General features: G+C 39.0%; 1 protein-coding gene across 2 annotated transcripts in view; it reads right to left on the bottom strand.

Moving 5' to 3' along the window:
- The window catches only part of GTF2A2 (general transcription factor IIA subunit 2), a 28,266-nt gene extending 16,122 nt beyond the window's left edge, over nt 1–12,144 (bottom strand). Inside the window, exon 1 of one of the 2 annotated variants that reach the window (XM_003121470.4) lies at nt 11,989–12,144. The gene's annotated coding sequence lies outside the window, so the exon portion shown is untranslated. Of the gene's footprint in view, nt 1–11,748 lie in introns of both variants that reach the window. The other variant, XM_003121472.5, reaches the window with a different exon arrangement.

The raw sequence follows: 12,857 nt of genomic DNA, 5'->3' as shown, positions 1-12,857 counted from the left end.
GGCAAAATATCAGTTCTCAGGTATAATGTGTGTGAGTAGGTGAGAGGGATGAAAAGGGGAAGAAGAGGTTCCAATAAGAAAATACAAACTTGACAAAGTAAGACCATAAAATCTGGTGTCATGCCCATTTATCACAAGAATAAAAGTTATCTAGAAAGTAACTTTAAGTTAATAATGAATTATCAGAAAGAGAAATAAACAATTCTGTTTACAACTGAATCAAAAAGAAGAAAAGACCTAGAAATAAATTTAGCCAAAGAGATGAAAGACCCTGTACACTGAAAATGTTAAGACAATGATGAAAGAAACTGAAGATAACACAAATAAATAGAAAGATATTCCATGCTCATGGCTTGGTAGAACCAATATTGTTAAAATGTCCATACTGCCTAAAGCAATCTACAGATTCAATACAATTCCTATCAAAATGTCAATGGCATTTTTCAAAGAAATAGAACAAACAATCCTAAAACTTTTAAGAAACCACAACTCTCCCTCCAAAAGCCAAAGCAAGCTTGACAAACCTGAAGACATCACATCTGCTGCTATCTAACTCTATCCAAAGCTACAGTAATCAGAATAGTAAGTTACTGGAGTTACCAGGGTAGCTCCAAGGGGGTTAAAGATCCAGTGATTCACTGCTGTGGTGTGGGTTCAGTCTCTGGCCCAGGAACTTCTGCATGCTACAGGTGCAACCAAAACCAAAAAAAAAAAAAACAGAACAAAACAACTCAAGATTAACCCTTATGTTACGGGCATAAGAAGGGGTATACAGATCAATGGGCCAAAAAATAAACCTATGCATGTATGGTCAATTAATTTACAACAAAGGAGGCAAGAATGTACAACGGGGAAAGGACAGTCTCTTCGATAAAAGGTGCTGAGAAAACTGGACAGCTACATGCAAAAGAATGACACTGGACCATTACCTTATACCATACACGAAATTGAATTCAAAATGGATTAAAGGCTTGAAATGTAAGAACTAATACCATAAAACTCCCAGAACTTTTAGAAGAAAACATAGATGGTAAGCTTCTTGACACAGTCTTGGTGATGACTTTTTGAATCTGATACCAAAAGCAAAAATAAGTAGTGGCATTACATCATATTAAAAAAAGGAAATCATCAAAAAACTGAATAGGCTACATACTGAATGGAGAAAATATTTACCAATTCTGTATCTCATATAGGGTTTATATCAAAATATATAAAGAATATATAAAATTCAATAGCAAAAAACCAAACAATTGAAAATTGGGCAGAAGATGTGAACAGGCACTTTTCCAAAGAACACATACAGATGGCCAACAGGCAAATGAAAGCTGCTCAACATCACTAATCATCAGGGAAGTGCGAATTAAATCACAACGAGACATCACCTCACACATGTCAGAATGGCTAATATCAAAATGATGAGAAATAGAAAGTGTTGGCAAGGATGTGGATTAAAGGGAACCCTTGTGCATTGTTGGTAGAAATGTAACTGGTGCAGCCACTATGGAAAACAGTATGGATGTTTCTCAAAAAAAAACTCAGAACTTCCACATGATCCAGCAATTCTACTTTTGGGTATTTATTGGAAGAAAATGAAAATACTAATCAGAAAAGACATATGCACCCCCATATTCACTACAGCACTATTTACAATGGCCAAGATACGAAAACAACCCAAGTGTTCACTGAAAGATGAATGGATAAATTGTGGCAGGAGTTCCCACTGTGGCTCAGTGGTAACAAACCCGACTAGCATCCATGATGACGCAGGTTTGATCCCTGGCCTCACTCAATGGGTTTAGTATCAGGCATTGCCATGAGCTGTGGTATAGGTAGCAGAAATGGCTTGGAACCTGTGTGGCTGTGGATGTGGTGTAGGCTGGCAGCTGCAGCTTCAAGTTGACCTGTAGCCTGGGAAATTCCATATGCCATAGGCGTGGCCATTAAAAGCAAAAAAAAAAAAAAAAAAAAAAAAAAAAAAATTGTGGCATAGACATATAATGGATTCTTACTTGCCGTAAAAAAAGAACAAAATCTTGCCATTCACTATGGTATGGCTGGACCTCAAGGACATTATATTAAATAAGTCAGAGAGAGAAAAATACCAAATGATCTATCTTATGTGTGGAATCTTTAAAGCAAACAACCAAAACTACTTGACAAATGAACTCAGCAAGGTAGCATGGTAAAGATTAACATGCAGAAATAGGGTGTATTTCTTTCCACCAACAATGAAATATCAGAAACAGAAAATAAAAAAAGTACTTTTAAAAGTTGCACCAAGAAAGAAAGAAAGAAAAAAGAAAATACTTAGGAATAAATCTGACCAAGAAGATGAAAGACTTATATGCTAAGAACTATAAAACACTAATCAAGGGAATTAAAGAAGGGCTCAAAGAAATGGAAAGATATTCCATGTTCTTGGACTGGAAGAATTAATATCGTTAAAATGGCCATACTACCCAAAGCAATTTAAAGATTTAATGCAATTCCTATCAAGTGACTCATGACATTTTCCAGAGACCTAGAACAAATAAACCAAAAATTTATATGGAACCATAAAAGACCCAGAACTGTCAAAGCAATCCTAAGGAAAAAGAACAAAATACGAGGTATAACCCTCCCAGACTTCAGACAATACTACTACAAAGCTACAGTAATCAAAATAAAATATATTTGCACAAAAACAAACATGCACCAGTGGAACAGAACAGAAAGCCCAGAAATAAACCCACACACATGTGGTCAATTAATATTCAACAAAGGAGGCAAGACTATAAAATAGGAAGAAGAGAGTCTCTTCAGCAAGGGATGTTGGGAAAACTTGATAGGTACATGTAAATCAATGAATCTAGAATACACCCTTATATCTTACGCACAGTAAACTTAAAATGGCTTACAGACTTACACCATAAAACTGCAGAAGAGAATATAGGCAAAATGTTTTCTGACATAAATTGTACCAATATTTTCTTAGGTCAATATCTCAAGGCATAGAAATAAAAGCAAAAGTAAACAAATTGGATCTAATCAAACTTACAAGTTTTTACATGGCAAAGGAAACCATAAATAAAAAGAAAAGACAAGAATTCCTGTTGTGGTTCAGCGAGTTACAAACCTGACTAGTGTCCATGAAGATGTGGGCTCAATTCCTGGCCTTGCTCAGGGGGTTAAGAATCCAGCATTGCTGTGAGCTGTGGTGTAGGCTGCAGACATGGCTTGGATCTGGTGCTGCTGTGGCTGTGGTGTAGACCCTAGCCTGGAAACTTTCACAAGAGGGGCCTCAAAATGCAAAAAAAAAAAAAAAAAAAAAAAAAAAGAAGAAGAAGGAAACACACCAAAAAGGCAACCTATGGACACATGGAAAATATATGCTAATGATACAACCAACATGGGATTAATTTCGCAAATCTACTAATAGCTCACACGACTCAAAAAGAAAAAACCAAACAATCCAATCAAAAAAATGGGCAGAAGACCAAAATACACATTTCTCCAAAGACAACATACAGAAGGCCAACAGGCACACGAAAACATGCTCAACATCGCTAATTAAAAGAGAAACGCAAATCAAAACTACAATGAGATATCACTTCACATGGGTCAGGATGGCCATCATCAAAAAGTCTACAAATAATAGAGACTGCAGCGGGTGTGGAGAAAAGGGAGGCCTCCTACACTGTTGGTGGGAATGTAAATTGGTACAACCACCACGGAAAAGCAGTATGTAAGTACTTCAGAAAACTAAATATAGAACTACCACATGATCCAGCAATCCCACTCCTAGGCATCTATACAGACACAACTATAATTCAAAAAGATACACACATGCCTATGCTCACAGCAGCACTATTCAGAGATTTCCCATGTGGCTCAGCAGAAACCAATCTGACTAGCATCCACGAGGATGCAGGTTCAATTTCTGGCCTCACTCAGTGCATTAAGGATCTGGCATTGCCGTGAGCTGTGGTGTAGGTTGCAGACATGGCTTGGATCCTGTGTTGCTGTGGCTGTGGTGTAGGCCAGCGGCTTCAGCTCAGATTCGACCCCTAGCCTGGGAACCTCCAAAAAAAAAAAAGACACAGCAGCACTATTCACAATAGTTAAGACATGGAAATGACCAAAGTCCATCTACAGATGATTGGATTAAGAAGATGTGGTACATATTTATAATTGACTACTACTCAGTCATAAAATGAACAAAATAATACCATTTGCAGCAACATGGATGCAACTAGAGATTCTCATACTAAGTGAAGTAAGTCCAAAAGAGAAGGACAAGTAACATATGATATCACTTATATGTGGAATCTAAATTAGGGCACAAATGAACCTATCCACAAAACAGAAACAGACTCACAGACATAGAAAATAGACCTGTGGTTGCCCAAGGAGAAGTGGGAGAGAGTAGGATGGACTGGAGTTCGGTGTGAGTAGATACAAATTATTACATTTAGAATGGATAAGCAATGGGGTCTACTGGGACTTACATCCAGTCTCTGGGGATGGACCGTGATGGAAGATAATGTAAGAAAAAGGAATGTATGTCTATGTATGACTGGGTCACTTTGCTGTATAGCAGAAATTGGCAAAACACTGTAAATTAACTGGACTTTAATAAAAAAGTAAATTAAAAAAATATGATATAGGCGGACTCCAGAGGTACGCATGTGCCACCAATGCTGTTATGAGACCCGCAAACGTATACCAAGCACTGCCGCCACTGTCCTGGAAGTGTATCGGCCACCACCATCACTACAAGACCTGTGAGCAGGTGCCAAGTGCTTCCCCTCTGTCCCTGGAGTGGTCATGGACCATTGCATGTGCACACCCCATATCAAAGGGAAGACAGCCAGCACACTCTGAGGAAAGAGGTAGCCAGCATACAAACTGAAAGTAACCCCTCGATTCAAGTCAAGGCGACAAAGAAGGACTAGGGCTCACCTCCTCTCACAAAATCACCAAAATCACAACTAACTGTGGAACAATCATTGACAAAAAAGACTGGAACCTACCAAAAAAATTATTTTACATCCAAAGACAAGAAGCCACAATGAGATGGAAAGAGGGGGGCTTCTGTGACATAATCAAATCCCCTATTTGCTGAGTGGGTGACCCACAAACTAGAAAATAATTATTCTGTAGCGGTTATCACACAGGAGCTTTCTGAGCCCCTCATCCAGCTCCCCAGCCTAGGGGTCTCACAACAGGAGGAGGAACCCCCAGAGCATTTGGCTTTGAAGGTCAGTGAGGCCTGAGTGCAGAAGATCCATAGAACTGGGAGAAAGAGAAACCCCACCCTTGGAGGGCGCACACAAGGTTTCACAAAGACCAAGCACAAAGTGGTGACTCCATGGGACCCTGGTCTACAGCTACCTGTGGGTTTTGGAGGGCTTCCTGGGGAGGGAAGGACACTGGTGGCAGAGGCACCAGGGAATACTGATTAGCCTGAGCTCTTCCAGATGCTGCCATTTTAGCTCCAAGATCTGGCACCATCCAACAGCCTGCAGGCTCCAGTGCTGGGACACCTCAGGCCAAACAACCAGCAGGATGGGAACACAGCCCCACCCATCAGCAAAAGTTGTACTGAGCTCACAACCACCTTGTGGCCCTGCCCACTAGCAGGTTAAGACTCAGCTCCACCCACCAGTGGCCACCACAGTCCCTCCCATCAGGAAGCCTGAACAAGCCCCTGGATCAATTTCACCCACCAGGGGCAGACAAGCAATCAGAGAAAGTACAAAGTCCAAAGCTAGTAGAAGAAAAGAAATCATAAAGACTAGTGCAGAAATAAATGAATAGCGATGAAGAAAACAAACAAACAAAAAAAGATCAATGCAACTAAAAATTGTTTTGGGGGGTGGTTTTGTTTCTGCTTTTTAAGGCTGCAACATATGGTTAGTTCCCAAGCAAGGGGTTGAAGCAGAGCTGCAGCTTCCAGCCTATGCCACAGCCACACAGAATCTGAGTCACATCTGCGACCTACACCACAACTCACAGATCCTTCACCCACTGACCAAGGCCAGGGTTCAAACTGGCATCCTCACGGATACTAGTTGGGTTCATTACCGCTAAGCCACAATGGGAACTCTTAAAAGCTGGTTGTGTGAAAAGGCAAACAATATTGACAAACCTCTAGCCAGACGATCAAGAAAAAAAGAGAGGGCTTAAATTAATAAAATTATAAATGAAAAAAGGAGAGGTTACCATTGATACCATGGAAATACAAAGGATCATAAGAGACTACTAGAAGTAACTATATGCAAATAAAATGGACAACTGAGAAGAAATGGACAAATTCTTAGAAAGGTATAATCTTCCAAGAGTGACCACGGAAGAAATAGAAAATATGAATAGACTGATCACGAGTACTGAAATTGAAACTGTGATTAAAAAACTTTCAACAAACAAAAGTCCAGGACTGATGGCTTCACAAGCAAATTCTGTCAAACATTTAGACAAGAGTTAACACCCATGTTACTCAAATTTCCAAAAAATTACAGAGGAAAGAACACTTTCAAACTCATTCTACGAGGCTACCAGCACTGATACCAAAACAAGAAAAAGAAACTTAGAGGCCCATATCAGTGATGAACACAGATGCAAAAAATCCTCTACAAAATACTAGCAAAATGAATCCAACAATACAGTAAAAGATCATACATCACAATCAAATGGGATTTATCCCAGGGAGGAAGGATTTTTCAATATCCATATAACAATCAGTGTGATATAAAAACCATATGATAATCTCAGTAGATGCACGAAAAGCATTTGAAAAAATTCAACATCCATTTATGACAAGAACTCTCTAATGGTGGACGGAACCTTCCTTAACATAATAAAGGCCATATATGACAAACTCACAGCTAACATCATAGCTAATGGTGAGAAGCTGAAAACATTTCTTCTAAGATCAGGAACAGGACAAGGATGCCCACTCTCAGCACTCTTATTCAATATAGTTTTGGAAGTCCTAGCTACAACAATCAGAGAAGAAGAAGAAACAAAAGGAATCCAAATTGGAAAGGAAGAAGTAAAATTATCACTGTAGATGACATGATACCATACATAGAAAACCCTAAAGAAACTACCAGAAACTGTTAGAACTTACCAATTAATTTGGTAAAGTTGCAGGATACAAAACACACAGAAATCTCTTGCATTCCTATTCCCTAACAATGAAAGATCAGAAACAGAAATTAAGGAAACAATCCTATTTACCATCACATCAAAAAAACGAAACAAAACAGTGGAAACAAATCTGACTAGTATCCATGAGGACACAGGTCTGATCCCTGGTCTTGCCCAGTTGATTAAGAATTGCTGTGAGCTGTGGTGTAGGTCACAGACACAGCTTGAATCTGGTATTGCTGTGGCTATAGCGTAGGCTGGCAGCTATAGCTCCCATTCGACCCCTAGCATAGGAACCTCCATGTGCCACAGGTACAGCCTTAAGGCTAATGACAAAAAAAAAAAAAAAAAAAAAAAGACTAAAATACCTAGGAATAAACCTATCTAAAGTGGCAAAACACCTGTAATCTGAAAAGTATAAGATGCTGATGAAAGAAATCGAAGATAACACAAACAGATGGAAAGATATATCATGCTCTTGGACTGGAAGAATCAATATTATTAAAATGACTGTACTACCCAAGGCAATCTACAGAGTCAATGCAATCCCTATCAATGGCATTTTTCCCAGAATTAGAGCAAAAATTTTCTTAATTTTTATGGCAACAGAAAAGACCCCAAATAGCCAAAGCAGTCTTGAAAAAGAAAAACGGAACCAGAGGAACCAGGCTCCCTGATTTCAAACTATACTATAAATCTACAGTCATCAAAAGAGTATGACTGCTTTGCTTTGTTTTGGTACTGGCACAAAACCAGACATACAGATCAATGGAACAGGACAGAAAGCCTATAAACAAATCCACACACCTATGGTCAAGTAATCTATGACAAAAGATGCAAGAATATACAATGGAGAAAGGACAGTCTGTTCAATAAATGGTGCTGGGAAAACTGGACAGCTCTACATATAAGAATGAAATCAGAACATTCTCTAACACCATATACAAAAATAAACTCAAAACAGATTAAAGAACCAAATGTAAGGCCAAATACTATAAAAATCTGAGAGAAAAATATAGGCAAAACACCCTGTGCAGTAAGTCACAGCAATATCTTTTTGGATCCACCTCCTAGAATAATGAAAACAAAATAAACATATTGGGGGAATTCCTGTTGTAGCTCAGTAGTAACAAATCTGACTAGGGTCCATGAGGATGTGGGTTCGATTCCTGGCCTCGCTCAGTGGGTTAAGGATCAGGTGTTGCCATGAGCTGCAATGTGTAGGCTGAAGAAGTAGATTGGATCCTGCATTGCTGTGGCTGTGGCATAGGTTGGCAGCTGTAGCTCCGATTCAACTCCTAGCCTGGGAACTTCACTTCCATATGTCAGGAGTGTGGCGCTATAAAACAAAACAAAAAAGTGGACCTAATCAACCTTAAAAGTTTTCGCACAGAAAAGGAAACCATAAGCAAATCAAAAAGACAACCCTACAGAATGGGAGAAAATATTTGTAAATGAAGTGACCAATAAGAGAGTAAGTAATTTCCAAAATATACAAACAATTTATGCAGCTCAACATCAAAAAAACAAACAACCCAATCAAAAAATGGGCAGAAGATCTAAATAGACATTTCTTCAAGGAAAACAGCCAAAAAACACATGAAAAGATGCCCAACATTACTAATTATTAAAGAAATGCAAATCAAAACTACAATGAGGTATGACCTCACACCAGTCAGGTCATCATCAAAAAGTCTACAAACAATAGATGCTGGAGAGGGTGTGGAGAGAAGGGAAGCCTCCTACACTATTGTTGGGAATGTAAGCTGATGCAACCACTATGGAGGACAATACAGAGGCTCCTTAAGAAACTAATCTCACAATCTTACTCCTGGGCTCATATCCATAGAAAAGTATAATTCAAAAAGTTACATGCACCCCGATGTTCACTGGAACATAATAACCAAGACATGGAAGCAACCTAAATGTCCATCAACGGATGAATGGAAAAAGAAGGTGTACAAATATACATAATGGAATATTACTCAGCCACAAGAGAGAATGAAATAATGCCATTTGCAGCAACATAGATGGACACAGAGATTATACTAAATAAAAGTCAACACTATTATATGTAAAATAGATAACTAACAAGTACTTAGTGTATAGCACAGGAAATTCTACTGAATATTCTGTTATAACCTATATGAGAAAAGAATCTGGAAAAGAATGATTATGTATATATGTTTAAATGAATCAGGGGTTCTCTTTGTGGCTCAGTGGTGAATGAACCTGACTAGAATCCATGAGATGCGCTCAGTGAGTTAAGGATCTGGCGTTGCCATGAGCTGTGGTGTAGGTCGCAGACGTGGCTCAGATCCTGTGTTGCTGTGGCAAAGGCCGGCAACTGTAGCTCTGATTCCACTCCTAGTCTGGGAACTTTCATGTGCTGCGGGTGCGACCCTAAAGAGAAAAAATAAATAAAATACATGAATCAATTTGCTGTACACCTGAAACACAGTATTGTATGTAAATCACCTATATACCAGTATAAAATACAAATGAAAGTAAGAAAATATGATAAAAATGAACTTTTATGAAACAGAAACAGACTCAAAGAGAACAGACCTGTGGCTGCCCAGGGGTTGTGGGGAGGGGGAATGGATTGGGAGTCTGGGGTTAGCAGATGCAAACTATATAGAATGGATAAACATCAAGGTCCTACTGTATAGGACAGAGAATTACACTCATTATTTTGTCATAAACCATAATGGAAAAGAATACTTTAAAAAGAATATATATGTGTGAGTATATATATCTGTATAACTGAATCACTTTGTGTACAGCAGAAATGAACAACACACTTCAAAAATAAATAAATACATACATACATACATAAAATAAAAAACCCAAGTTCACAGATAGAGACAGACTCTGGGTTGCCAGAGGTGAGGGCAGTGGGTTGGAGAATCAGGTGAAGGGGGTAAAAATAAAAAATGCAGCTGATTTAAAACAGAAATTTTGACTCATATTCAAAAGATTGATTTGATAATACATGTATTTGTATATAGATCTATGCTAAAAATACATAATCTATAAGTTAAATATTAAACTGATCAAAGGACAAATGAACTGTAATTCTGAGAACAATGAATGTATCCAAATACAGTAAAGAGTTTCAAAACAATATATAGTTATAAAGGAAAAGACAACCTACAGAATGGGAGAAAATATTTGCACATCATGTATCTTATAAGGGGTTAATATCCAAAATATATAAAGCACTCACACGACCCAACAGCAAAAAGCCAAAAAACCTGGATTAAAAAATTGACAAGGGATCAGAATAGAAATTTTCCCAGAGAAGATATACAGATGGCCAACAAGTAGATGAGAAGATGTTAATCATCAGGGAAATGCAAATCAAAAACCGTAACAGGATATCACCTCACACCCATTTGAATAACTATTATCAAAAAGACAAGAAATAACAAGTATTGGTGAGGATGTGGAGAAAAGAGAATCATTATACACCGTAGGTGGGAATGTAAATTGGTGCAGCCAATATGGAAAACAGTATATAGGTTCCTCAAAAAATTAAAAATAGAATTATCATAAAATCCAACAATTCTACTTTTGCTATTGGCATAGGTCGGCAGCTCCAATTCACTCTTAGCCTGGGAACTTCTATAGGCCACCGGTGTGGCCCCAAAGAGAAGAAGAAAAAAAAGAGAAAATACTAATTCAAAACACTATAAGAAAGATAAATGCACCCAAGGTATGTAAACAATCTAATTGTCTATCAATCGATGAACGGTTAAATATGTGGCATATACATATATGCAACAGAATATTACTCAGACATTTTAAAAAATGAAATCTTGCCATTTGGGACGATACGGATGGACTTTGAGGGCATTTGGCCATGTGAAATCAAAGAGACAAATACCACACGATCTCATTTAAATGTGGAAATTAAAAAAAAGAAAACAAAATTAAGCTTGAAGATAAAGAGACTGAGGTTAGGCAAAAGATGGTTGAAACTGCAAGCTTCCAATTATAAATTAATGGCAGTCATGAGGATGGAATGTACCATATGGCCGCTAGAGTTGAAGACACTGTATTGCAAATTTGAAAGTTGCTAAGAGAGGAGATCTTAAAAGTCCTCATAAGAAAAAAGTTATTTGCAACTGTGTCTGGGTACGGATGTTAACTACACTTAATCTCTAATACTTTCCTAGTGTGTGCAAATATTTAATCATTATGTTGTATACCCAAATTTAATGTAGTTTTATGTCAATTACACCTCAATAAAAATAATTTTATAAATACCTCATTAAAAGTCAACATTACTTGCTTTAATGATCGTGGATTCCTAAAAATTCCTTGTGAAATGTTCAATTCTCTTAAACGTGGTATGAGCCACATACATGTAGTACTACCCCATTTTGCAGTTTAGAAAATTCAATTAGAAGGCTCCATATTCGGAAGTAACCCCATAGTCCTACTCTTTTTTGAGCAGACCATCCAGTTTTAACGCATTCTGTGTATAACTTCACATGAGGTTGGCAGGCAGACTTCAGGCAAGCAAAGAAACACAAGAATGAGACATTTAAGGAATGCGCTCCCCCAACATTCGGAGGAAAAACAGTACCCCAGAAACTTTAAGACATTCACCTGGCTAAACATATGGTGCTTGGATGAGGACCTCCCCCAGGTCCGTTCAGTGGAAACCGGGTGGACAAGCCTCCCGGCCGCCTCCCTGCCCTTCCCATCCCGGGAACCGCCGCGGGGCCATCCCGGCAGCCAAGTGGGTAACGGGCGGACCCGAGGCCGAAAAGGCCCTCGCAAAAAACCCAACGAACGCAATCCCTGCTCTGGAGGGTGGCAGGGAGAGCAGGCCGGCTCCCCCAGTACCTGTGGAAAAGGCGCTTCCCGCCGCGGTGAGGAGTGAAGCGGTGCGGCCAGAGACCCAGCGGGAGGTGCCACTACCCGACCACCTCTCGGGCCGCCTCAAACACCGCAGAGCTGAGCTGACGACCCGGAAGCGCTCGCAAAACCTGGAAGTGACACCACGCCGGTGGGCCGGGAAGCCCCGCCCACCCCTGCTCCCACCCGCCACTCCAGCCTTTCAAGAGGGCGGGGATGTGGAGAAGGGAGGGGCGTGGCGCCGCAGTTTTCAAGCCCGAGGCGGCACCACAGTGATCCAGCAGGTTCACTAAATGATCATGAAAACTGTAATTTTAGAGACTACTCTTCTCCACTGTTAGACGCACAATTAGAAAAGGTCACATTTTATGCCTGAAATGTGTTCAGCTTAATACTATTGAAGACCCTAAATTGAAGACAAATTCTGAAACGATTATAGTAGATATCTAATTCAAAACAGGGAGACAACCCATTTAACCCAGCAAAAGGGTATAGTTTGTGAATCATACAGAATTTTAACTCGGGGGAATTTGTATTTAAAATTTGCGCTTAATGCAAGACAAATACTTTAATATTTATTTCGCATTTATGTAATCCCAAATGGTATCCTGTGTATTAAAGGCAGCAGTAATATGCACAGCTGTTTGGTGTTAAGCAGCTGAACAATGATTATGGAGTAAATGTAAAACAAGTGCCACCAACTGGAACCGCTGAGGAGACCCATAAAGTAAACAGATTATTTATGCCATGTTTTCAGCCACTTAATTGAACTGATTTTATTGTTGCATATCCCATAACTAAAGTAATTCTGAACTATGAAATACAAAATGTGATAGTTAAGATAATGTTTAAAATTC

This window comes from Sus scrofa, chromosome 1 (assembly GCF_000003025.6).
Source record: "Sus scrofa isolate TJ Tabasco breed Duroc chromosome 1, Sscrofa11.1, whole genome shotgun sequence".
Classification (NCBI taxonomy): Eukaryota; Metazoa; Chordata; class Mammalia; order Artiodactyla; family Suidae; genus Sus; species Sus scrofa.
The sequence above is the reverse complement of the archived record's forward strand: the minus strand, read 5'-3'. Positions and strand labels throughout refer to the sequence as shown.